The 22,772-nt window shown below is 39.2% G+C and overlaps 1 long non-coding RNA gene across 1 annotated transcript; it reads right to left on the bottom strand.

The window, feature by feature from the left end:
* Positions 1 to 12,129: 12,129 nt before the first annotated feature.
* LOC311529269 lies at positions 12,130 to 21,256 on the bottom strand. Its single transcript, XR_014713811.1, has 4 exons — positions 21,133 to 21,256; positions 20,157 to 20,288; positions 17,077 to 17,195; positions 12,130 to 14,800 (listed from the first exon to the last, which is right to left on the bottom strand). It is a non-coding gene; the product is annotated as an uncharacterized lncRNA (long non-coding RNA).
* Positions 21,257 to 22,772: the final 1,516 nt, after the last annotated feature.

Raw genomic sequence — 22,772 nt, 5'->3', positions numbered from 1 at the left:
AAAAGAAAAATCCAGAGAACCAGCCACCAAAAGCTATAATTGCAACCTTTCCCGTTCCCTTTCCCTTTCCAACTATACATTAGGATATGCTAAAACTGAGGCATAACTGTATTTAAAAATCTGATAGCACTGTGTGATAGTTGCTGGTAAAAATTGACTTTTTAATTAAAACTGTACACAGTAATACTTAGAAAACTATGATAATTATAGTGATTATAGTTTTATCATTACTTGATTTTAGCAGTCAAGATGATTTGTTTGAAGAAAAACTAAAGCCAATTACAAAATACACTTCTTTATACAGAGAGATAATTTTTAGAAAACAAAACTGTACAAATCTGTAAGATTCTTGATGGCATGGACAATGCCACTTAATGGCATGTGGCAAGTCCATGCGACTCTCACTTTTTCCAAGCAGTGGCACTGTATAATTCAACAAAACACATGCCCCGTCATGTCTTATTATTCACTGTCTATTTTATATTGTAGATGTGCAACAGCCTGAAAGACGACTTGCTTTTAAGGACCCTGGTTCAATTTCCAGGGCTACATCATGTTCACACTTCATTGACAGGGACATGTGTTGAGTTTTCATAAACTTGTTTCATTTATGGTTATTTCTGCAGATCAACAACTAGAACTTCTGGCATTTCTAGATTTGCTAAGTTCTACAAGGAAAAGAAAATTAGTGAGGGACATTTTAAGACGGGGAATTGTTTTAAAGTAATAGTGTGAAAAAATCATTTTAAAAAACGTGTACAGATGTTAAAAAAAAAGTAATGGAAAAGATCTGCTTTTGCATTTGTAAGTTTGCTTCCTTTGAAAAAAGGCAAGGGGAAAGTACAGCACCTAACACTTTCTGCTGATATAGAGGGGTCTGAGACAACGTTCAGATGCAAATCCGATCTGCAGCCAAAATTTCCCTGAAGTTCAGAATGCATTTTGACATACATCAGAGCTACATGCATCCAGACTTCTGGGTAGTTACTGCTTTCTGAATTACTCACATTTTGGCCATATCTTCTCTGCACATTAACAATTCACGTTAGTGTGAACTTTACCTGAGCAAGAGTTACAGTGATCCAGCAATGAAAGGACACGGGGACAGCTAACCAACATTTCTGCTATTTGCAGTTATTCCCAGAAGTAACATGGCCCAGTATTACTGGTTGCTATACTATAAGGTTATTTTAAGGATACTTGCTATTATAGTATCTGCATATTATTCACAAGATATTTCAAACAACAGATTATGAATATTTAAGTAGCTGCTTTTCAGTGTATACATTATAGGGAAAGTTTCCTGGAAAGTTCTCTCGAAATCATTGTATACTTTATAGAATACCATGAATGTACTAAGTATATTTAAGATATCGCTACAAATACTACTTTCATAAGGCATAGAATGAAGTGACTCAACACATTAGCTAGGAGATTGTTAAAGTCCTTGCTGTTCTATAGAGACCATAATCTTCACAGGTCAGATTGGATGCTGCAGCCACAACAGTTTGAAATGAGTTTCTGAAGCTTGACATATCATTGAACTGGAATTCTGTTGTTAAGAAGAGGGTGGGAAAATACAAGAAAAAATTGGGTAGCCTTGCTTGAAGAGTGCCTATTATAGCCAAAACCAAACTTTATGTACCATTATGTACTAAATATGGTACTAAAGGAGTGGGGAAGTACTATAGTTAGAAACTATGTAGGGTGAGGACGTTGAAATTTAAGAATCACAATGGTAAAGCTGTGGTAGATTTAGCTATATAGATTGTCACTTTTTTAAAAGTCCCAAATTGAAGTTTCAATTCACCAGTGTACAAATCCAGATATTGCACGTAGAGGTCACACACTGTAACTGTTCAGAAGGCAGGTGACCCCTAAACACTAGGAATCAATAGGATCCAGGAGTTCACAGCATTATTACATTTTCAGTTCCTGACCAAGTGTAAAAATGTGACCTCTGACCCTGTAGACTTGAAAAAGTCATAACATTAAATCAAAGACAAAAGCAGGCCCATTTAATATAAACAATGAAGTATTTCAACTGAATTCTGAAGAAAAGGCAACAGTGTCTTTAAATGTTTTGGTCTGAGTTGTATAACCCATCACCCAACATTCTATCAGTAAAACTTACTTCAGGATAAAATTTCAGGTGTCATATCTTTGACAGAACAAGTACCTCAGGGGCCAGCTCCCAACACTGAAAGTGACAAAGCAGCCAAATAGCAAGAGGAAAGTTTTGCACATTTAACTATCAACTGCTTGGGGCATTTTAAAACCATTTTACAAATTTATATTGACATGTGTGTTCATAAGGCTTTACATCTACTACGGAAGACGCAAGGATACTAACAAGAGAATCATTACTCTTCTCTTCCAAGGGGAGTCTGTTTTGGACAAGCAGGGGAGATTACATATTTTCCTAAAGAGAAAGGAATATACTAGTTGCCAGCAGTTAGACATTTGATTCAGGTATATCACTTAGAACCAAAGGAGTACTTGTGGCACCTTAGAGACTAACAAATTTATTTGAGCATAAGCTTTCGTGAGCTACAGCTCACTTCATCAGATGCAACCGATGAAGTGAGCTGTAGCTCATGAAAGCTTATGCTCAAATAAATTTGTTAGTCTCTACGGTGCCACAAGTACTCCTTTTCTTTTTGCAAATACAGACTAAAACGGCTGCTACTCTGAAACCTGCCACTTATTACCAGTTATTCAACACCTATTCTGCCCAGTTATAAAGTCAACATGTAATAAGCTTGCACTGTACTTCTCCTTCTGGGCCACAAGCTCCTTTTTTCTTTACTTATTGTATTAGTGAAAGCAAGTGCTTTGTATTCTCCTGCCATAAGCAATACATTGTGACATGTATGCGAAAGCTGTCCATAGGGCTGGAGACACATCGCACTGGGGAAGTTGTTCCTTCCTGACCACAGGAGTTCATTTACTGCTCCATCCATTAGGATAGAGCAGATTGCCTCCTTGCATGCTGCCCCTGCTGTATGAGCTGGTGTGGAGAAGAGTGGGATGATGGCCCTACCCTTTCCAGACCTCATTTGGTTGAGTTGCTCACCCGAGAAAGCATTTTGCGTTTTCCCCTCTTGTGGGGCCATTTAACCACTTTCATAACCTTGCCTTAACAGGGCATATATACAGAATACTACAGCAAAAGCTTGAGGACCAAAAACTATACAAGAAACCAATAAATATATCAATTTCCAGTGCAATGTCTGATTTATATGTAAACTAGTCTACAAAGTTAGGGTTTCTCCTGGAGGTGTGTCCTCTTACAAACTGTTCAGATTATTTCAGATAAGATCAGAGTTCAAATTCTTGTCATTTCCCCTGAAAACCAGATGTTGGCTTTTCTAAAACAGCAGAGTCCTTTATTGCTTCCCTCCATATATCAGTCCTTGTGGGGATTTCCAACAGAATGATACTGTACATTGGAAGCATCTGTGAGATAAAACCTCCCCCTGGTTTTAAAGTCTTCATATCTCTTCATATCTCTCCAGGGTCCATGTCCACAGAAATCCTTTGGATTGTAATCCTTTCTAGGAAAGTCCTAATATCTTTGTCACAACCATTTAATACTTTTTAACAATGCTTGGGTTACAAGTTATTCCTATCATGCATGAAAAGGTGACCCTGGCTGCTCATAACCTTGTCAGGACTGGAATAGATTTTCATGATTCATTCTACTATAGAAGATTTAAGACCTGATGGAGCATTGCTGAAACCTACCTAAAAGCTCCAGACCATTAGCCATTTTAAAATATATCTTTCTTTATTGTCACACAATTAAATATACAATAAATTTATTTCTGGTTTATTTTAGTGCCAAATTTAACATAATAATGTCTGAAAAAATTATAGGCTACAATATTCTCAAATTTGTTTTGAGCTGCCATCATCCACATTTTAAATACTAGGCATGTTCTTAATATATCTGTTCTTTATTGTATATGGGTTGTATAATGGTTATACTGAATGTAACCCTTTCTCCTTGATAATCCTAGTCCTGTTTGACAGCCTATGAAGGTCCCACCTCATCCTCAGGAAGCAGAGATCTGACACTGTTTTATGCCTCACGCAAGTGCGCAGTGTGGAATACTGAAGCAAGACTAGGCACTGAAGGCCCATCAGTAAACTCAACCAAAACAGCTTCAGCCCTAGACTTCCAATATGCGGATACAAGGAAGGAAGTGTCTTTTTTACAGGAAGACAGTGTAATTCAATGGAATGCTTCCTGGACCAAAGGTGGAATTTTGAGGATCCAAGACTGCACTTACTAGTCAGAAATTGTCAGGGATCTTTGAAAAGATACAAAGATAGTGTCTGCTGCCACTGGCAGAGATCTGTATTGTATCCCATGGGGTTTTATTTCCTAGTTATAAGAGCTAGTTATTATTTATTATTTGCTTGTTGCAAAACAATGCACTCTAAACTCTCAAGAAAAAAACCTTGAATAGGAAATCTTGCTGAATGAAGGATTGTCCTTTTATTGCTGAACCAGTTGACCCACTCTACCAATTTACATCTATGTTCAAAATATTTCATGTGTTGAGGGGGTGGGAAGTGTAAAATTAAACATTTTCCTTAAACACTAACATGACACACAAAGCTGTAGCACGGTTGAGACGAGATATAAAATAAAGAGCAAGACAATCAATATTGTTTCTTCAAGAACTCTGCATACTAATTATTCTCTGCATTCCCTTTGAAATGACTTACAGAAGTGTTGATAAAGAGAGAAGAATTCAAAATATTGTGGCAAATAACTGCTAGACCTTCATAAATTAAGACTGCAGTGACATCTATCTATATAGGATCTAACTCAAACCTCAGATCATTACTCATGATAACACTATTATGTATTTTAAAAGAGTGTACCAGTCTCCTATGCTTTAGTACCTCATATATGCCTGTCTAAACTGCTGGACAGGCCTAAGTGCTGTTTCCTCAGCGCTACTTCATCTGCATTCAAATTAAAATAATTTTGACTGGCTTTTCCTCTCCTCTCATATCTATTCCTAAAATGACATTTTTAGAGCTGTAAACTTGGCAAAACTATCCAAAGCTTTTAGCATACAGGAAAACCACTGGAGTAAATCCAACACACAGGCCAGGCCATTGGTCTGCAATGATATCAGTGACACTAATGTATTAGAAATCCTGATAATGTTTACATTGTTACTTGATGGGTTCAATCTGTTTCACTGTAATGAGACCCTGTTATCTTCCATAATATATTTAGTCTACAAGGACCTCGTTTTATCAAATGTTTCATCTTTTTCTTAACCTTCAAGCCAGCTGGGGCAGTTTCATTACAGATAACTCTTTGTGCTCTTTTCTTTCCTTCATCTAACATAGCATCCAGAATACTCAAGTCAGCCATTCCAAACAGCAAGGATTCTTCATGTTTAAGAACAGAGCAAATGAAATAACTAGATAAAAGGGATAAATCTGGCTAACGTCTCAACTTCACTTTGCTCTACCTGGAGAATGGCCAACATGTGCCCCTATAGATTTCTCTGTAGGATCCTTTGAAGCATTTGTCTACTCTTTTAAATTTGTTCTTTACTTTTAATTAGGAGGAACAGTATTTCTTATGAGTAATTTCCTCAGATACCAGACAGATGAGCTCCTGCCTATATTCTCAGTCACCTCGATTGGTCAGTTTAAGATTTTACTATAATCTTGGTAATGTTCTTTTTCATTCTTTTCTCCCTAAAACAGTGATTAGGCTCTTCATTTGATGCTCTAATCCTCAGGGATTTAGGGGAAGTGATAGAACTGGGTAAAAAGAAAAGTACATAAAAAGTTGAAAAACAGTGAATAGAGAAAAGTGATGTTACAGTATGTCTAATTTGAAGTAATATTAAATGGCTTTCACCATGGTTAATCCCTGAACAATCTTTGTAACTGAACATACATCAAACACAGACCAATGCGAGTACAAAATACACTTAGAAAGAATGTAGTTACTAGATATATTTTTCAAGTCTTGTTGGTAATTCAGTTATCAGTTCAGGAAGTCCCTGGGTATTCCTACAGAAGAGAAACTATGTACTACGGTCTATATACTGTGCAATGAATTTAACAATAGTCTTTTATATTTCATGGGTATTTCAGTCCACTATGAGTTTCCCTTGGGATCAGGCATGGAAGGCGTGCAAGGGACTTCGGGGGTGAGGGGAAACAAATTATACAGCCTGGATGCTAATAATTATGACCCCTGTCATAAATATAAAGGGAAGGGTAAACCCCTTTGAAATCCCTCCTGGCCAGGGGAAAGCTCCTCTCACCTGTAAAGGGTTAAGAAGCTAAAGGTAACCTCGCTGGCACCTGACCAAAATGACCAATGAGGAGACAAGATACTTTCAAAAGCTGGGAGGAGGGAGAGAAACAAAGGGTCTGTGTCTGTCTGTAGTCGTCTTGGCCAGGGACAGAACAGGAATGGAGTCTTAGAACTTTTAGTAAGTAATCTAGCTAGGTATGTGTTAGATTATGATTTCTTTAAATGGCTGAGAAAAGAATTGTGCTGAATAGAATAACTATTTCTGTCTGTGTATCTTCTTTGTAACTTAAGGTTTTGCCTAGAGGGGTTCTCTATGTTTTTGAATCTAATTACCCTGTAAGATATCTACCATCCTGATTTTACAGGGGGGATTTCTTTATTTCTATTTACTTCTATTTTTTATTAAAAGTCTTCTTGTAAAACACTGAATGCTTTTTCATTGTTCTCAGATCCAAGGGTTTGGGTCTGTGGTCACCTATGCAAATTGGTGAGGCTTTTTATCCAACATTTCCCAGGAAAGGGGGGGTGCAAGTGTTGGGAGGATTGTTCATTGTTCTTAAGATCCAAGGGTCTGGGTCTGTAGTCACCTAGGCAAATTGGTGAGGCTTTTTACCAAACCTTGTCCAGGAAGTGGGGTGCAAGGTTTTGGGAAGTATTTTGGGGGGAAGGACGCGTCCAAACAGCTCTTCCCCAGTAACCAGTATTAGTTTGGTGGTGGTAGCGGCCAGTCCAAGGATAACGGGGGTAATATTTGTACCTTGGGGAAGTTTTGACCTAAGCTGGTAAAGATAAGCTTAGGAGGTTTTTCATGCAGGTCCCCACATCTGTACCCTAGAGTTCAGAGTGGGGGAGGAACCTTGACAACCCCAGTTAAGCTCTCACCCAACTTTAAGCACATTAGTTCAAATGAAACTAATTGTGTGCTTAAAATTAGGCACTTGCTTAAGTACTTTGCCAAAGTGGGGACCGGTGTAAGAAAATCTTTTCACCTGAAGCTAAGAATCTCTTTATATTAAGCAGAAATGCACCAATGAGGTGGCTGGTGTGCAGATTCTGATTAGATTGCCTCTTGAACCTGCTTCCAAACCCTAGCCTCAATCAGGGCTCAGGCTCTGATACAATGGAACCAAAATTTGGTGAACTGTTTTCACAAATTTTAGGCCAAAAGGGCAGAAATGTCCACCATCCTGTCTCAATAGCTCACAAAAACAGACATTTTTCATTAGATTTTGGGTTGTTTCTGGCACTGGATCAGAGTTTGACAAAGGATGGGTGATCAAATGTCTTGCGTAAATTTCTGAACCTAAATTACGGGATGGGGAAATACATCCTGACTCTAGCAATTGTAGGCCAACCTCCAGAAGGCCAAAGGGGCCAACTAATGTTCAGACAAGGATCGTGTTCAGGTGGTTTCAGCCTCTCTCTTACATTAAGTTTTTGTCAGATTCCTTCCTGAAGCCCCATTTGGGGCCTTAATCGCCTCTACATTTTCTCTCTTCCTGCCACATCCCCTGTGGAATTTCTCCCACCTCCTTCCTTGAGGGACCCCTAGTCCTTTGGGGGAGGGAGAAGGAAAGAGTCCCTTCCACACTGTCACTAACTCTCATGTTTTTATCACTACTCATGATATTTAATGTTTTTTTCTGAAAGCCCAAGATCCTGCCATCAAGGGTTTACCTGACAATCAAAACTTTAATAAAAAAAAAACAAACCCTCACTGTGAAGATACTTTTTTCCAGCCTAGCCCCCTCCCCACTCAAAGAATCAAAATACAGGAGGCAAATAAAAGAAACAAGAAATTATTTCTAAAAAATTCAATGACTTTTAAGCCACTCTGTTTTAAACTGAGACAACGGCCTATCATGTTAAAAAATGTCGTCTCGCTACTCCATGTATTCACCCATTGGTCTGTCTGTATCCATCTGTCATCTCTTGGCTTTTACTTAGATTGTAAGTTCTTTGGGGCAAGGACTGTCTTTCTGGTGTGTTTTACAGCACCTAGCACAATGGGAACCAGGTCCATGAATAAGACACTAGGTACTATTGCTGTATAAATAATAATAAAATGTCATGATTTTGTGAGGCCTAACTCATGACAGAAGGCTGGATCCAGTGCCTAAGGCTCTTTCATCCCGGAGCTACAGGGTGTCTGGTCTGAGTAGTTCACATTGCCTCCCTTCCCTGGGGCCACAAGAGGAAAAATAACTAGGGGGGGTGAGGTATGATAGCAGGTAGCATGGGTGGTAGGGGTGAAGATATTTCTTTCCTGCAACTTTGGGTCATTATAGCATCTGAACATGGTGCAGACTGGAAGATATTGATCCTATGCCAACTGTTATAAGTGATCCCTGCAGGGCTCTATGAGTAAAACTTAAGGGTTTGCACGTCCTAGCCTATACCCCTCACCTGTGTCAGACTGTTTTTCATAATGGCTGAGGGGAGACAGTGGAGTGAGGATGGCAGACAATGATAGATCTGAGCAAGTTCCCTCTTTCCTGTGTGTCTCATAGCTAGGAAAAACAATGCAGCCCAAGCCCCCAACTGTACCTCTCCTTCACTGCTGTTTCTTCCCCAGGCAGCTTCTCTGTGTCTCAACTCATCTGGCGGCCTTTTGCTTCTCTGACTTGCAGCAGTACCACAGGCCCCATAGCCTTCCCTCCACTGTCTCCAGAGGGTTTCCTGTCCTCACAAGGTCAGCTGTGCTCTGATACTGTCTCTCTTCTGCAGCTTCTTGCTTGTGTTGTAATGTCCCCTGGGAAGACTGACCCACTTATAAACTAACTTCCCATATAGTGACTGGAAAACTAAACCAATTATTTAGTTTATAGACAAGTTTATACAGAGTTTGACAAAGGACAGTTCATAAAATGTATCCTGCATATTTCTGAACACACATAATATTAAAACAGTTTTCAGTTACAGGATAGCATTTCACTGTTATGGAGATGACACACAGACACAACAGTGCTATCTAGTTCTGTTGCCACTGCAACAGTGTTAACAGACTGTGTGATGTTCAGGCATGGATGATGGGGAATTTTATGAGATTTAAACCTGAGCAAGACTGAAATGTTACTGATTGGTCCTGGCTACCTGCTAGGCATGACTACTTCTTTGGTGATTAATTCTGACAATAATTCAGTTTTAGCATCCTTTAATATAAAAGTCTCGGTTGCTGCAAATGTTCAATAAGAGATAAATCCAAGGAAACGTATCTGTTACTAAATCTTTCTTTTATCACCTTTGTAATATTGCCAGATTAAGATCCTTGCTTAGAAAGCACTACTTTATATGGAGACGTTAACGCCTTTGTCAGGATATAGCAAATGCCTTTTGTGTTTTCGAGGACAGATTGTTAACTCTGTATTTTCTGATTATGGAAGTCAATCTGTTACCAAATCCTGCTGTTTCAAAGAGTTCAAGTAGTCAACACACCAGACATCCCACAGGATTTTGGAAAGGTTTGAATCTTGATCCAGATCAGAATTCACTGGTGGCCCAGAATGTAAACAAAATTCAGACCCAGAGTGGGCTCTAGCTCTTGTCCCTTGGGCCTACCTCTAACATTTACAGTCTTTAATTATTGCATGTAATTGGCTTTCACTGGAAATTTAAGTTGACTTTGTTGGGTCCAGTCATTCAGTACTTAAGGAGCTTGCGAGAGATCTATTTTATTGTGTGTGTTCCAATTGGCTGTACACTACACCACCTCGCTACTGTTTTTACCACATTGCCTAAGTATGTCTGCTCCAGCTAAGAATCACACCTCTTGCTCCAAGTGTAGACCTAGCCATAGAGTGAAATCCTAGATCCACTGAAGTCAAAGGGAGTTCAGTGGGACCACGGTTTGGCTCCAGTCTCAATGACCAAAGATTAAATAGACTCTGGTGTGCCTGACTCCACTCTCCCACTGTAATTTTCTCTCTCTCTATCCTTCTCTGATATTTTCTTCATGATCTCTGGGCATGCCCCCCACCCTCCCAAAACAATGTTGGCACTTGAATTGATCTTCCAAAGTCATCAACAGAAAGGGAGTTGGAGTAGGGCAGAAAGAGAAAAATGTCCAATAAATTAAAACACAGAGTGACAACAAATTAGACAGACAAGCTGTGAAAAGAAGCGGCAGAGGAAAAAACAAAAAAGAATTATTATGGTTGGAGGTAGAAGAAAATGGAGTTATTCTGTCTAAGGTGCACTGGTACCGTTCAGCATGTCATCCTGGTTATTAAACTCTGGAACAAAAGAGGGAGGACGAAATCTAAGCTGGAACTTGTCTGCCATCCTTCAAAGAGCAATTAAACACAAAGACTAAGCTATCCATGCCAGAAACAGCTCAGTTTTAGACATTACTTAGGGCTAAATCCTCAGCCCCATGATCAGCTCTGTAGTAAGCAGATGCAAGGGGGCAAGTGCCCCACCCCCAACAACTGTAGAGCCTTCCTGTGGACACTACTACAGTCCAAAAGCGGAAGTGGCTCTAAGATCCAAATATTCACCATGATTGAAACAGGCACAGAAGGGTCTGTGCAACAGAAGGTCCTATGTTCCTGTTCCTGCACCCCCAGATCTTTGTGCAGTCAAGCAAGGGACGGGATGATCCCTTTTATGAGCATCTGGTTAGTATTGGTAAATTGACCTTTTTCTAAACAGTGCAGCAGGTACAGTAAGTTACTAGCTATAGTACAATGTCAGTTTACAGAGGGAGAGCACAGCTTTATATAACCTAGAAAAGAGATGATTGTGGAGCAATTAAACTGAATCATATAAAAATTTGAAATGGAACAGATAACATCAAATTGAACTACTATTTGCTGCCCTATAAAGATAATAGAACAAAGAGGCATAAGTAGAGAGTTAGAGAGAGATTGATTTATAATATACAGCAGGAAGCAATTTTTCATACAGAAGATCATAAATGTATAGAAGGCTCATCAGGAGAAATTACTGAGGCTGAAACACAGAGGCCAATTAGGAATTTCTTGGTTTACATCCTGGGGGCTAGGGGATACTGAGAAGGGAATTAGGACTCAGTTTCCTACTAAAGAAAAATAAATGCTATACTAATGTATTTTAAGCTTTATTTTTTGAACACACAGTATAATGATAAGGGCTGGGTTTATCATAACAACAAAGTATTTGACCCCTTTACTAGGAATAGTGCAGTGTCTGCCTTTAAACCTAAGTAGAGGCAAATGAGGCATGAGTCATTGTCAAAAATAAGCCTTCCAAAACATTAAATATTTTATGTTGGTAGCAATGAACTTCAAAAGGTTTGAACCTTCAGTATTGAAGTGTCTGGTTTATCCATAGGGTACGAGAGCAGGTCAAACTATTGCTGTCTTCTAACTCTGGCTATTTTCCCCCCCAGTTTCATTTCCTAATTAAATTACAGACAAAGAGAAACAAAGGTAGTTAATTTCCCTGTAAATGGTGGCTAGTAAACTAGAATATTTCTGCTGACATACTCCAGGAAGGGATGAAAATTTGAAAAGGGCATAAAAATGGAAATAATTGCTAACTAACTGCTTTAAAAAAAAGGTTTTAAGTTCCCTGCATAGTCTGTCTCTGCTTGTCTATGTTCTGGATCCTACTGTGCCTCCAATACTCAGGGCACAGCAAGTGATGATAATGTCATCTGTAAAAAGACTGTTTGCTCCCAAAAGATAGAAAAACACTGAAGAACCTGTACGAAACGTAAACAAGAGAAGTGAATGATTTCCCCCCTCTTTAAGGGAATTTGAAGAATCCTTGGAAAGAGAGAACAAACAAAAAGAAAAACAATAACTGATTTTATTTTTTTGGCAAGCAGCATAATTAGAGCCATCCATCACCTATGCATTCAAATTTTATGCGTCTGAGCTAAATTTGAGGAAACAGGCCCTCAGTTAAATTTCAGTTGAAAAAACATCTTTTGAAAAGTAAATTAACAATAATTTTGGTTTAATGTTCTGACTACATCCCTAGTGTTTAGACATTTCTCTGTTCAGAGCTCAGAAGGAAAGCAGCACATTGCACAAAGGAGTATAATTTTGGTGGACAAGGAATGGGGAGAGCAGACTGATGGATAGGGAGATATTATAGAGAGAGACAACATAGAAACATTCACATACTTGGGCAGCACCATCAGCCAGGATGGTGGAACAAGCCAGGACATCCAGAATAAAATCAATAAAGGTAGGAACACCTTCAGGAGCTTAAATACAATCTGGAAATCATCAAAATACAACACCAAAAACAAACTCAATATTTATCAGAGCTGCATACTTTCAACATTACTTTATAGTGCAAAAAGCTGGGGAATGAGAAAGTATGAAATGTCCAGACTGTCTTCATTCCATACAACCTGCCTCACAAAAATCCTCCATATCTTTTGGCCCAGAGCAATCTCAAATCAAGATCTATTCACACAGTGCAGCCAAGAAGATATGAGCACCATCATTGCCAAGAGGTGTTGGAGATGGATTTGCCATGTGCTTCAGATGGAGACTGATTCCATCACCACAATAGCAAAAAGATGGACTCCTGAAGGCAAGCAAAAATGAGGCCGTCCGAAAACAACATGGCAAAGAGCTGAGGAAGCGGAGCTGAAAAACCTGGGGCACAGCTGAGGAACCATTGAAAGACTTGCCAGAAACAGATAGAAGTGGAGGAGCTTCATCAATGCCCTAAATGCCAGAGGTGTAATGGGAATATGACGATGATAGGGAGAGAAAATGGGCAAGGACCGGAAGGAAGTATTGGGGAAATTATGGTGGACACTGTGCAGGTGCAAGTACTTTGACCTATTTTGTTGTATTAACATGAGTGGCCTTCTATTGTATGTCTCATTTTAAGTGTAGATTTTATCATTACCAAACTTTGATGTACAAGTCAATGACTAGCCAAAAATCAAGATTCAATTTTGTATTGATGGACATTTTGCCTATGTAGTTAGGATCAGGCCAAAGACAATAAAAGTTTGACTAAACCAAGATCTTATCTGGTTTAAGGCTAAATGAAAGAATAGGTACCCTTTGTCATATACCACTGTGTTTCCACTATAAAGTTCCTTGGTCCTACAGCATAAGGATGAAAGTCGGGAGATCTCGGTTCTAGTCTGAGTTTGACTGTGCTCAAGGTACTTAGGAGCTGGCATTCCGAATGCACTTAATGCGTGGACAAAATGTGCACGCAATTTGTCTAAATTTTTGCCCTTAATTACATATAAATAGAGAGTTAAGCCAGCCACTTGTACTTTCAACTAACTGATTTGTACATTCAACAGCAATAACAATAGAAGCAAGTAAGGCATGAAAAAGTGTGTAAAGTAGATGTACAACTGAAAACATACTTTTAAAAATAATATAAACTAGGCCATTAACCAGACTGCCCAATGATTCTTACTGTTTTGTAAAGTGGTCTGGGCCCCATGCAGGAAAAGTGCTCAGTACCATTCTAAAATGCTTTTCAAGGCTTTTATAACCAACAGAAACATAGTCATTTAGTTGAATTGTGATAATAAATCGACACACTGGTTGAGATTTTTTTAACAAATCATAACAAGGCTGAGAATTTAAAACTGTCCAGGCACCCAAAGTAAGGCACATGGTATGGATTTTAATTTCCCAGAGCTGACTGCATATACTAGCAATTAATCTTTATACAACAAAAAAAAAATCAGCCCTTTTGTTAGATATATATTGATGACACCCAACTCTATGCCTCTCTCTTGCTGAGTCCAGTCTCCAGTCTGAGTAAAAATAGGGACATAGACAGAAATCATGGAAACGGAGCCAGGGTTTCACCCATGGATAGAAAGCAGTTGGTTCAATCGTCACAGATTGGAAGGGATGCTCGTTAGCAGAGGAGAACACTGGCAAACTTGATCTCAGTTGAGGGCATCCTTCCCTTGATAGTGACTGTAGTGCACAACCTTAGGGATCTGGTGGACTTGTCTCTGCTCCTGAACTCCCAGTAGGAGGCCTGTTTGGCTACCTAGTTATCTGTGACTGTCCAAGAGAAAAAACTCTTTCCTGGTGAATGAGAATATCATCGGAATGCTTTTATCACCTCCAGGCTAGATTTTTGTCATACATTATACCTTGGCTATCCCCAGCCAGCCAGGAAGTGCTGTTGTACAGAAACATTGCAGCCTATCTGCTAACTGTGCACCACACTACTCACCTACCCAGTACAGAACCCAAGTCCTGGACCTCATTTACAAAGCCCAAACCTGGCTGTCTCAAACTGCCTCTCTCCATGCCCTAGAGCAATGATTTCAATCAAAACAGACACTTCAGTTGATGGGGCAGGCCACACCTTGCAGGGACCAGGAACACCTGATAGAGAATCTTAGTGATGAACCCACAACTGTGGGTCTCTTCCACCAGAGATTAGATTCACTGTCATCTTGCCATGTTCGGAGGATGGTGCAAGGCTTCTTTTCTTCAGTCAGGCATTGTCATAATATTCAGATATAGAGCTTATCATGGGGCCTGAACCTTCAAGTCATGTGATCTGAAAGTAGGTAAAGGGGGAGAAGAGCATTACATAATTCATGGATTTCCAAAGAATCAATCACAGCTCTGCAGAACACCAGGAACTACAGGTTCTTAAGAAATATATCTATAGAGATATATATCACTCTTTAAAAAATAATTAGTTGTCTACATCCTATGTTTCTGTCTTTAAATTCATAAAATATCAGTTATTTTTTCAATGATAGATTATCAGAGGTATGTAAAACTGATTGTATTCATCCCCTTTTTATCAGGCACAATGGTCATCAAACTGTTTATTTGTCCCACACAAATCTCAGCTGTAGAGTATTTCATCTTGTATTGGGAAAGGCAGTTAGCTGATCAGTCTTTTCCTGGTGTGCATTTAATTTCTGGCTCAGCTTCTTTGGGTAGGTGGGTGCAGTTCATTGCCTTCTATGGGTTCTGCCCACTATATGAGAGAATATACAAATTACAGAGAGTAGGCTTCACACTATAGCAACAAGCATCTTGTATGGGAGTGAAGCTGCAGGGGTCCTTTGCTGCAAGGAAGATATTCTGAGATCTAATAAAAACTGCTGGTGTTTAATGATTGGCTTGTTGCAATTGTTTTGTTCTCAGAAAAATCAGATAAGCCAAATAGGAGATACACTGAGGAAATGAACCAAAAGATAATCTAAAGACTATGAAGTTCTCTGGGCTGCACAGGGGGAGAGTTAAAACTAAACAGCTCCCCACTACAACCTACACTTTGTGCTTCCTTCCATTCCTGGCAGGCTATTCTTTCCAGAGAGTGCAAACACACACACACTCCTCCCCCAACATCCCCAGATGTATACTCATCTTCCTCTGACCCCTTGACATTCACCCCAAGTATATCAGCTCAACCTACGCCAGCTCATCAACAGTAATCAGATGTGCTGCTGCCTATTGCTAAAGCAGCAGTGCTTGGGTCCTAGGTCTTGTCCAGTTCTGCACAGGACTGACTACTATATTAAATAAAAAACAATACGTCATCTCAAAAGACAGCTAAGCTTGCTAAGTGGCAACAAACTAGTTACCCAGATCATTCACAAAAGCCAAACACTTAATTAACATCGAAGAAATGAGGAGCTAAGGCCAACATAAAACATGCACTGCCCACATAAGCAGAAACAGGTTAATCTTACAAGGGACAAACAAATGCATATTTCATGCGACCTTAATTCTGGCTCATGGACTGACTATGTACATGTATGTGTGTGGATGCACACATTTCCTCCCAGGCTGATGTACTTTTCACATACAAAGTGGCCCTGCACATAGCAAGTGCAGGATCAGAGAAGGGCAAAAATGAGCTTTACGCCAGCTTGGCATCATCCCATCCATCCCCACCTTGACATGCGTAGCGTTCTTCTCCCCTGACCTGTATAGCTTTCTCTTCAACCATAGCCAAAGTTTGATAGACAATTAGCACAATGCTTTCAGTCAGTTCCACAGGAGACGACAGTACATCCTACACTTAAAAGTGTAAGCAGTTTTCTACCTGACCATTTTCACAAAAAGTCAATGAATTCACTGTTGCTGCCTCTCTTTTTTTGTATTGTGTGTTTTTAATACCACTTCCAAAAACCAAAATATGCACTTTATATCTGGAAGAAGTCCCTGGAGAAGAGAAACAAATGCTTAAGCTCTTGAAGGCATTCAGCACTTTGGACACAGAGTCCTGATAAAGTATTAAAACTAGTATAATTTTAGTCTAAGTTTGTCTCTGCCAAGATCCCACCTTTCGCTAAACCTCACAAGTAACTGACATTAATAGCATGGTGCCAGAGACACTACTTGTGTATATACACGTACGCATTACTTCAGAAATATTGTTTTGCCCTTGCTCAGATTTGCATCCACTCATTAATCATTAAAGCATTGAGGTGCAATAAATTGTGCCTTATGTAAGCAAGAGCAAGCAACAGGCTGTGTGATTACAGCAGGATGCAAGCTTACCTCTGGTATGTTTCAAGGCAAAAGGTAGCTCTGAAGTGTTGAAACAGAATTCCTTTGAAATGCCAGGCCAACAAAATACTTTTGTACTGCCAGCCAATTAGACTGCAACTGCTAGAAATTTAATATTGTAGGCATACAACCTGTTTGTGAGCAAAACAGTATTACAGAGCAGCTTGACATTGCTTATCCTGAATTATCTGAAGCAGAGACAGTTAATAATAGAAAAGGATTGATATGGCTAAACTGGTTTAGAAAAGATCAAATGCCTGCAAACACCTGCCAATCTGCTCAAAAGGTGGGTGTTTTTCCTACCTGCACACTGGCTGGAGATGACCTTGGCAGAGGGAAGCTTCTTCACTTTACTTCAGAAGTCGCTCTTGCTGTTCCTTGCCTTTTCTTTGACATCCTGAAAGCGCTTTCAGTTACTTTCACTGAGAAAAAGGAAACATTATTACAGCCACTTAGCATCCAATGCGAAAAAGTAGCTGAAAAAAAATACTCCAACATCCTGCTACTATGTGGGGGACCTTAGCTTGCATCTAATAGCCAGTTTATCCATATATCCACAGGTCAGCAGAAGCTAGAAGTACTACAAAGGCAACACACTCAACACTTTGCACTGAGGAACAGCAGCCCACTGTAGCTCAGAAACATGATGCTGGCTTATGTTATATAGAAATGTGTTGAAGCATAAGTAGGCCCAAAAATCTATTTTCTAAAAATAAGCTCGACAATAGCCAAGTAAGGCCTGGTAAAATATGAGTAAAGTGAAGTAAGGATACTGGGCTAGATGGACCATTGGTCTGACCCAGTATGGCCATTCTTATGTATGGGATTTATGCAGATATTAAGATTATGCAAATGTTAAGTAGCCAATAAGAAAGTAGAAAATATTTAATTATGGTGGCAGAAATGTAGCTATGGTAAAAGGTGGATTTAATATTAACTAATTAGGGGGTGCTATAAATTATTATGAAAAGGGTAGCATGCTAACCTAGATTAGGAGCACCCATCCACTCTCAAGGTACCAGTAGAGAAAGGATTATGCCCATTCTTCCCATCCAAGGACTGATCACCTCTGGATGCATCATTTCATCTTAGCATGTGAGTATCAATGCAGTGTATGGTTGCATTGTAATGCCTGTTTGCTTAACTCGGTATTTTATTTTAAATGAATTCTTTAATTTTATCACTCATTGTGTCATTCACAGTCCTCCACTAAATTAAATTATCTGTAGCCACCCTGGAGGCTCAAACCATAAAGAATTCAGTTTAGTTTTATTCCTTATCTTTAAGCTACTAATTGTGAATACATAAATCAAAGGTTACACCGCTAACATCTTACAGTGTGAAACTAACAAGCACTGAAGAGTGTCCAGTTAGGTTGTCTGTTTATATGGAGCATCAATAGATGACAGATCTAAGTGTGGAAATACTGGGGACTTCTGAACTCCATCAAATGTTTGGAGGACTCCGCCAGTTAGCTCATCCTACACATCTCTTTAGTTGGAGTCTCAGGGCTTAGTGGGTTGGAGTTACGTTGTTAGTGCAACCACCAAAAATAGAATTGAAATTTTGCACTATTGATTTTCAGCTGTTGGGCACTATCAGGTGGTCTAGTTCATGTGAGGTCCCTACACTTGGGACACACTGAAGTAGATGATTCCCATGAAAATTAATAAACCTTTGGGCTCATTTCAGATCAGATGCAGACATTGGAAAATATCATGCTTTGAGCCACACCAAAGCTGACAATGTAATGATACTGCTGACACAGAGATCGTATCAGTTGGGTGCATTTAACTTCAAGAAGTACTTTTAACATATCAAGATATTGTTCAATACACTTTGAAAACTTTATTTTATGCAGTATGGGTGCTATTTACTCCTGTGCAGTGGGACCACACAAGAGCTAAGCACCACTTGAGCACCACTTCAATCTTACACTAAAAAACAAATTACATTTTACCCAGTTTTTTTGCCCAATAGCTTAAGTAGAAGCTGAGTGGTGAATTGGCCTTTGGCAGGCTCAGTGCACAGGGGTGAATCTCATCTCTATTATAAGTAAGGTTTTCTCTTAGACTCCAGATATGGACAGAAAACATTCTGGATTCTCCGTGATACTGTAAAGAATCTAAATTAGAAACTGCAGTAACATTATGTTTGCAATTCAAGATTAGATTATTTTGAACCTGCTTTGTTTTGATTAGTTAGAATTTATTTATATTTTTTTAACCTGTTAGAGCCCGTTAAGATGTTGAATAGTTTGATTCAAACCTGGATACTTTTTGCTCCTCTAAGAATTTATCAGCACAAATCCACCTCCCATCTTGCTAGCTCTGTCTCTACTTGATGCTTTCTTCTATGCCTTGTTGGAGATGATCTTTAAAGACAGCCTCCCCAAGCCAATTAAGTAGTTTAGAAAAATAAATATATGCCTTTGTATAGCATTTATAATCTGTAAAATTGAACTTAGCACACTTGAGATATAAATGTTAAATGGAAACATCAATGGAAAATTTTAATTAGGATTGATTTGAGATATCATTGCTTATGGTGAGAATTGGAAGGAAGATAACATAAGAACGGCCAAAGTAACCATATCTGTGTACTGCTGTGAGTTGGCAAATGGAAGAACCCACGTATATTTTTTCCTACATTGTCCCCTACAATAAATGCTCCTTATTATGAAATGGACAATGTCAGTGCTATTCTGTACCTTTAAGCACCTTTCGTGTTCATTGTTTCCCATTCTAGAGTCCAGGCTTTTTATCCTGGAGCCCAATTTATTCACTTTCAAGACCAGCAGATCAACTTCTAACTCCATATTATCCATTTTGCTACCAAGTCCAACCAGTAAGGAGTGCAAACCATTCATGCACAGAATGGTTGGATGGGAGCAAGATAGTGCATAGTATTGTTCTCTGAAGCTAATTGTGAATAGTTTGAAAACATTGCTAGTGAATATCTGGTAATGGTTCTTTACTTCTTGGGCATATTTCAGAAAAGTTAGCCTTCTAGTTTATTTCTGATAAATTGGCTAAATCACCTCAGTGTCACCTAAGCACTAAGATGCTCCAGTTCTAGGTGCTACATAAACCCCTAAAATAGATAAATCTGGGAGTTAAAACAGACTTTACACAGCAGCATTTCTATGCTCCCAAAATGCTAGGCAAGCTTTGCTCACACCACCAATATATCATAAGGTACAGATTGTGCAAATTAAATTAAATCTAAAAAACTTTTACAGAGAAGCAGTGAAGGAAAGGGAACTACTGAGTCTCAGATGACATAGTGCTCGACACTGAAACTTTATTTTAATCATCAGTGCACTAACTCCCTCCCCCCCAGTACTATTTTAAAAAACTTTTAAAATATGTTAAATAACTTACTGGGATATATCGTCCTGTCTCTGTACAGCTGCAGACTGGGAATATTTCGAATTCTGAAGGCCAGAATCTGCTCTCAGTCACACTGATGTGAACTCAAATTAACTTCAGTGGAGTCACGCGAGATATACACCACTGTAAGAGAACAAAGTCTAGTGAGAACAAAATCTAGTCCAGAGAGCCTAACAAATAACTCATAATACTGTACATATGGCCAAATTCTGCCCTGACTTGCACCCTTTGCTACACCAGTGATTTCAGGACTATTGCATGGCATTTTAAAAAAGGGCAGATTTCGGCCTATTGTATTGAACTATGCACTAAAGGCTCAGATTTCTGTTTACGGTTGAAATTCCTCTGGCAGCTAAAACTGCACAGTGGCTGCGCATTGGTAGGGATTGAGCCATGACTCTTCTGTACATTCAGGAAAGCCCTAGACCCCTATATATTCTGTGCAGAAATGCAACCCTGAGTCCTTCATAGAAACTGAACATTCAGCTTTATTTGATTTAATGAACTCATATGTATTTAGGTAGGTAGTTTTCATTTATGCCTACCTTATATTATAGAAACAATAGAATAAAAACATCCCTTGACCAAGTACATGATTGAAGCCTTATCAATAGAACTTAAATCTTAATAAGACAGAACACCTTAAAAAAAAAACTTCCTAAAAACTCAGCTAAGTGTCCATTTCAGCATAGTCAGAACCTTCCAACTATCAGATGTTTCAGAGCCAACACACGCATGCATCTTGGTCAGTTTTGTTGTGCTGCTGCCTTTGTTGGTTAGATTGCACAACTGCATATTACTACTTTGGAAAGAACTAGCTAATTTAAAGTTAACTATCACAGCATTATAGATAACTTGGAAAAAAGCAACATATAGCACTCTTTTAAATTACGTTATTGAAAAATGAATTGGGTTAGAACAGTGATACTGTGCACCGAGTGACGATTGCTATTATACAGAGACTGACGCTGCAGTATACTGGCAGCCCCTGTCGAAGGCATGAATCCTCTGCCCTGCAACCGTAGGGGGTCAGGTTGTTCAAGTAGCCCTTGAAAACAAAGACAGCATTCATCTTGATTTTCATTTAAACTTCTAGAGCAGCAGCAGACTCCTGGGTAAACAGAAGCGGGGGGGGGGGAGAGAGATAAAACAGCAGAAGTGATGAAGGATGAAGCGATCAAAAGTTCTCTGATGAACTTTTATGCATTGCATGTTGATACAAGCTAAGCAGTCTCTATTGCACAATTCAATCCTACCCTGGAGAGTTGCCTGTACTTTCTTTCCTCCTCTGACTGCCCACACAATTATTCTGCCTAAGCACTACCAGCTTTTGCCTTAAGCTTGTTTTCTTTAGTTTTGGATCTCACTGGGTGTTCTGTGCTATTTCAAATGTTATTTCTGATTTTGAAATATTATGTTAAAAAAAAAAGCACCTGAATGCAGAGCTCACACCAGAATGAGACTACACAATCACTTAATCTCAAAAAGAAAAGGAGGACTTGTGGCACTTTAGAGACTAACAAATTTATCTGAGCATAAACTTTTGTGAGCTACAGCTCACTTCATCGGATCTCAGCAATTCTTTGGTTTTACAAAATCCTGTGCTAGATCTAATACAGTGCACTTCCAATGCCTCTAAGTAGAAGTAATCCAGGATCAAACTGATACCTGTTTCATTTTATATAATGGGCAAATCTCAAATGACTTGGATACTTCTGTTCAGCTGGGATATATACTTACTGGATCAGATGCTGATCCAGAATTTGTGTGAAATACATGAACCTCTTGAGTCTATAAAACCTGTGCAAAGAATAGCCCCTCACAGTATTTTGGCACCTCTCTTCCTGCTCTTGAGAGCAGAGAGTTGTGAAAAGGAAATAAATATTTCACATACTGTCGAGCTCAGCATCCACAATTGGAACCAGATTTTTGAAAGTGCACAGCCCCCCAGCAGCTGTCACTGACAGGAACTGTTTTCCAGCCACTTCATTTAGGCTGTTTAAGAAAAATCTGGCTTTCAGAGTTTATCCAAACATTTTTGAACGAGAAAGGTTTGGGGTCTGAATTCTCTGAGAGTTTTGAGCTTGTTTTCATTAGGGCTTCCATGGAACTACTCACAGACTTAAAGTTAAGCAAATGCTTAAGAGATGAATCAGAGCCAAAGAGTTCATCTTCTTGCAGGATAAAACCTTGATTCAACTGCAGCAGTTCCTATAGAACCTGAGTATTCCTTGCAGGTCTTCCATCAGAAAATTCATGCAGAGGCTGACCCTTCTTAACTGATGAAATCACAGCCCTAGCTGGCATGGTTGCAATAAAATGTCTCACCACAAACCTCATCTGTTCTTTAACATCCAATTTATATATTTTTTCTGCTCACTGAGGTCACACTGTAACTCCAATGAAAATGAGTTTAAAAGACTCCCATTGGCTTTAATAGAAGCTATGCCAGGCATTCGATCGGTACAATGAAGAGATGCCCAACCAACCCATAACTATATCAGTACCCCACTGGGGTCTGTAGTGCCCAAGTTGGCTCAATAGCACAGCAACAACCTCTGGTGTCTTCAGATATTTTGGGAAAGGTATGTTGAAATTTCTTGTCTT

The sequence above is a fragment of the Lepidochelys olivacea genome (assembly GCF_965140295.1).
Source record: "Lepidochelys olivacea isolate rLepOli2 genome assembly, chromosome: 12".
NCBI lineage: Eukaryota > Metazoa > Chordata > Testudines > Cheloniidae > Lepidochelys > Lepidochelys olivacea.
This window is presented reverse-complemented; position numbering and strand designations above follow the sequence as displayed.